Source organism: Budorcas taxicolor, chromosome X (assembly GCF_023091745.1).
Source record: "Budorcas taxicolor isolate Tak-1 chromosome X, Takin1.1, whole genome shotgun sequence".
In the NCBI taxonomy this organism is placed as follows: domain Eukaryota; kingdom Metazoa; phylum Chordata; class Mammalia; order Artiodactyla; family Bovidae; genus Budorcas; species Budorcas taxicolor.
The window spans coordinates 97366400-97372399 of NC_068935.1; positions in this window are offsets into that span (position 1 = coordinate 97366400).

Sequence of the window (6000 nt, forward strand, 5' to 3'; positions counted from 1 at the left end):
CTTTTAACCATTAACCTAAATATTTTATCATTGGTGCTGTATGCATGAAGTCTTGAGGCTACTGTAAGAATAATACTGAAAGCCAGAGGCAGAAGGCTTAAATCCAAAAGTTAAGAACACCAGAAAACCCCTGACTCCAGGAAACATTAATTGATAACAGCTCATCCAAAAGCCTCCATACCTACACTGAAACCAAGCTCCACCCAAGAGCCAACAAGTCCCAGAGCAAGACTTACCATGCTAATTCTCCAGCAATGCAGGAACATAGCCCTGAGCATTAAAATACAGCTGGCCAAAAGTCACACCAAACCCACAGACACCTCAAAACTCACTACTGGACACTTCATTGCACTCCAGAGAGAAGAGACCCAGCTCCACCCACCAGAACACCAATGCAAGCTTCCTTGACAAGGAAACCTTGACAAGCCAATCTTTCAGCCCCACCCACAAGGAGGAACCTCCACAATAAAGAGGAACCACAAATTTACAGCATACAGAAAGGCCATCCCAAACACAGCAATCTAAACAAAATGAAAAGGCAGAGAAATATTCAGCAGGCAAAGGAATATGATAAATGTCCACCAAATGAAACAGAAGTGGAAGAGATAGGGAGTCTACTGGAAAGAGAATTCAGAATAATAATAGTAAAGATGATCCAAAATCTTGAAAACAAAGTGGAGTTACAGATAAATAGACTGGAGACAAGGATGAGAAGATGCAAGAAATGTTTAACAAGGTCCTAGAAGAAATAAAAGAGTCAATCTATAAAGAATAATGCAATAACTGATACCAAAAGCACTCTGGACGGAACCAACAGTAGAATAAATGTGGCAGAAGATAAAGTAAGTGTTGTGGAAGATAGAATGATGGAAATATATGAAACAGAGAGGGGAAAAGAAAAAAGAATTTTAAAAAATGAGGACAAATTCAGAGACCTCTGGGACAATGTCAAATGCCCCAACATTCAAATCATAGGAGTCCCAGAAGAAGAAGACAGAAAGAAAGGCGGTGAGAAAATACTTGAGGAGATAATAGTTGGAAACGTCCCTAAAATGGGAAAGGAAATAGCCAACCAAGTCCAAGAAACCCAGACAGTCCCAAGCAGGATAAACACAAGGCAAAACACCCCAAGACACATATTAAACAAATTAACAAAGGTAAAACACAAAGAACAAATATTAAAAGCAGCAAGGAAAAATACAACAAATAACACGAAAGGGGATTTCCATAAGGATAACAGCTGATCTTTCAATAGAAACTCTTCAGGTCAGAAGGGAATGGCAGTACATACTTAAAGTGATGAAAGAGAAAAATCTACAACCCAGATTACTGTACCCAGCAAGGGTCTCATTCAAATATGAAGGAGAAATCAAAAGCTTTACAGACAAGCAAAAGCTGAGAGAATTCAGTACCACAAAACCTACTCTTCAACAAATACTAAAGATTCTTCTCTAGGCAGGAAACACAGAAAAGGTTTATAAACTCGAGCCCAAAACAACAAAGTAAATGGCAACAAGATCATACTTATCAATAAGTACCTTAAATATAAATGGGTTGAATGCCCCAACCAAAAGACAAAGTCTGGCTGAATGGATACAAACACAAGACCCCTATGTATGGTGTCAAAAGAGACCCACCTCAAACCAAGGGACACATACAGACTGAAAGTGAAGGGCTGGAAAAAAATATTTCATCCAAATGGAGACCAAAAGGAAGCAGGAGTAGCAATACTTATACCAGATAAAATAGACTTTGAAATAAAGGCCGTGAAAAGAGACAAAAGACACTACATAATGATCAAGGATCAATCCAAGAAGAAGATATAACAATTAAAAATATATATGCACCCAATATAGGAGAACCACAATATGTGAGGCAAATGCTAACAAGTATGAAGGGGGAAATTAACAATAACACAATAATAGTGGGAGACTTTAATACCCCACTTACACCTATGGATAGATCAACTAAACAGAAAATTAGCTAGTAAACACAAACTTTAAATGATGCAATGGACCAGTTAGACCTAATTTATATCTATAGGACATTTCACCCCAAAACAGTGAAATTCACCTTTTTCTCAAGTTCACATGGTACCTTCTTTAGAATAGGTCATATCCTGGGCCATAAATCTAGCCTTGGTAAATTAAAAAAAATTGAAATCATTCCAAGCATCTTTTCTGATCAATATGCAGTAAGATTAAATGCCAACCTCAGGAAAGAAAATATTAACAATACAAACATATGGAGGCTAAACAACACACTTCTGAATAACCAAGTAATCACAGAGGAAATCAAAAAAGAAATCAAAATATGCATAGAAATGAATGAAAATGTGTTAGTATACTGTATTGGTGTTTTTTATTTCTGGCTTACTTCACTCTGTATTATAGGCTCCAGTTTCATCCACCTCATTAATATTTTAAAGTAATTAATCTCCAATTAAAATAAATAAATTTATATTTAAAAAATAAAATAAATGAATGAAAATGAAGACACAATAACCCAACCCTATGGGATTCAGTAAAAGCAGTGCAAGGGGAAGGTTCATAGTAAATGAACTTACTCAAAAAAATAAGAGAAAAAATCAAATAAGGAACCAACTTTACACCTAAAGCAACAAGAAAAAGAAGAAATGTAGAACCCCAGAATTAGTAGAAGGAAAGAAATCATAAAAACTAGGGCAGAAGTGTATGAAAAAGAAACAAAGGAGACTATAGCAAAAATCAACAAAACTGAAATCTGGTTCTTTGAGAAGATAAATAGAATAGACAAATGATTACCCAGACACATCAAGAAAAAAAGGGAGAAGAATCAAATAAACAAAATTAGAAATGAAAATGGAGAAATCACAACAGACAAGACTGAAATACAAAGGATCATAAGAGACTACTATCAGCAACTTATGACAATAAAATGGACGACTTGGAAGAAATGGATGAAATCTTAGAAAACTGTAACCTTCCAAAACTGAACCAGGAAGAAATAGAAAATCTTCAGAAAGCCATCACAAGGACAGAAAACAAAAGTATAAACAAAATTCTTCTAACAAACAAAAGCCAAGGACCAGATGGCTTGAAAAGTGAATTCTACCAAAAATTTAGACAAGAGCTAAAACCTATCCTTCTTGAACTCTTTTTTTTTAATTTTAAATTTATTTATTTTAACTGGAGGCTAATTACAATATTTTATTGGTTTTGCCGTATATCAACATGAATCCACCATGGGTGTACATGTGTTCCCCATTCTGAACCCCTCTCCCTCTTCCCTCCTCATACCATCCATCTGGGTCATCCCAGTGCACCAGCCCCAAGCATCCTGTATTCTGCATTGAACCTGGACTGGCGATTTGTTTCTTAGATAATATTATACATGTTTCAATGCCATTCTCCCAAATCATCCCACCCTCTCCCTCTCCCACAGAGTCAAAAAGACTGTTCTATACATCTGTGTCTCTTTTGCTCCCTTGCATACAGGGTTATCGTTACCATCTTTCTAAATTCCACATATATGCATTAGTATACTGTATTGGTGTTTTTCTTTCTGGCTTACTTCACTCTGTATAATAGGCTCCAGTTTCATCCACCTCATTAGAACTGATTTGAATGTATTCTTTTTAATGGCTGAGTAATACTCCATTGTGTATATATACCACAGCTTTCTTATCCATTCATCTGCTGATGGACATGTAGGTTGCTTCCATGTCCTGGCTATTATAAACAGTGCTGCGATGAACATTGGGGTACATGTGTCTCTTTCCAGACGGCTTCACAGCTGAATTCTACCAAAAATTTAGAGAAGAGCTAACACCTATCCTACTCAAACTCTTCCAGAAAATTGCAGAGGAAGGTAAACTTCCAAACTCATTCTATGAGGCCACCATCACCCTAATACCAAAACCTGACAAAGATGCCACAAAAAAAAGAAAATTACAGGCCAATATCACTGATGAACATAGATGCAAAAATTCTTAACAACATTCTAGCAATCAGAATCCAACAACACATTAAAAAGATCACACACCATGACCAAGTGGGCTTTATCCCAAGGATGCAAGTATTCTTCAATATCCACAAATCAATCAATGTAATACACCACGTTAACATATTGAAAAATAAAAGCCATATGATTATCTCAATAAATGCAGAGAAAGCCTTTGACAAAATTCAACATCCATTTATGATTAAAAAAAAAAAAAAACCCTTCAGAAAGCAGGAACAGAAGGAACATAGCTAAACATAATAAAAGCTATATATGACAAACCCACAGCAAACATTATCCTCAATGGCGAAAAATTGAAAGCATTTCTCCTAAAGTCAGTAACAAGACAAGAGTGCCCACTTTCACTGCTACTATTCAACATAGTTTTGGAAGTTTTAGCCACAGCAATCAGAGCAGAAAAAGAAATAAAAGGAATCCAAATTGGAAAAGAAGAAGTAAAACTCTCACTGTTTGCAGATGACATGATCCTCTACATAGAAAACCCTAAAGACTCCACCAGAGAATTACTAGAGCTAATCAATGAATATAGTAAAGTTGCAGGATATAAAAACAACACACAGAAATCCCTTGCATTCCTATATGCTAACAAGGAGAAAAGAGAAAGAGAAATTAGGGAAACAATTCCATTCACCATTGCAATGAAAAGAATAAAATAGGAATAAATCTAACTAAAGAAACAAAAGACCTATGTATAAGAAAACTATAAAGCACTGATGAAAGAAATCAAAGATGACACAAATAGATGCGGAAATATACCATGCTCGTGGATTGGAAGAATCAACATAGTGAAAATGATTATACTACCCAAAGCATTCTGTAGATTCAATGCAATCCCTATCAAGCTACCAACGGTATTTTTCAGGGAACTAGAACAAATAATTTCACAATTTGTGTGGAAATTTAAAAAAAAACCTTGAATAGCCAAAGCAATCTTGAGAAAGAAGAATGGAACTGGAAGAATCAGCCTGCCCGACTTCAGACTATATTAAAAAGCTACGGTCCTCAAGACAGTACGGTATTGGCACAAAAACAGAAATATAAATCAATGGAACAAAATCGAAAGCCCAGAGATAAATCCATGCACCTATGGACACCTTATCTTTGACAAAGGAAGCCAGAATATACAATGGAGAAAAAACAATCTCTTTAACAAGTGGTGCTGGGAAAACTGGTCAACCACTTGTAAAAGAAAGAAATTAGAACACTTTCTAACACCATACACAAAAATAAACTCAAAATGGATTAAAGATCTAAATGTATGCCCAGAAACTATAAAACTCCTAGAGGAGAACATAGGCAAAACACTCTCTGACATAAATCACAGCAGGATCATCTATGAACCACCTCCCAGAGTAATAGAAACAAAAGCGAAAGTAAAAAAAATGAGATCTAATTAAACTTAAAAGCTTTTGCACAACGAAGGAACCTATAAGCAAGGTGAAAAGACAGCCTTCAGAATGGGAGAAAACAATAGCAAACAAAGCAACTGACAAAGAATTAATCTCAAATATATACAAGCACATCATGCAGCTCAATTCCAGAAAAATAAATGATCCAATAAAAAAAATTGGCCAAAGAACTAAACAGACATTTTTCCAAAGAAAACATACAGATGGCTAACAAACATGAAAAGATGCTCAACATCACTCATTATCAGAGAAATGCAAATCAAAACCACAATGTGGTACCATCTCATGCTGGTCAGAATGGCTGCTCTCAGAAAGTCTACAAACCATAAATGCTGGACAGGGTGCAGAGAAAAGGGAACCCTCTTACACTGTTGGTGAGAATGCAAACTAGTACAGCCACTTTGGAGAACAGTGTGGAGATTCCTTAGAAAGCTGGAAATAGAACCTCCATATGACCCAGCAATCCCACTGCTGGGCATACACACCGAGGAAACCAGAATTGAAAGAGACACATGTACTGCAATATTCATAACAGCTGCTGCTGCTGCTGCTAAGTCACTTCAGTCATGTCCGACTCTGCATGACCCCA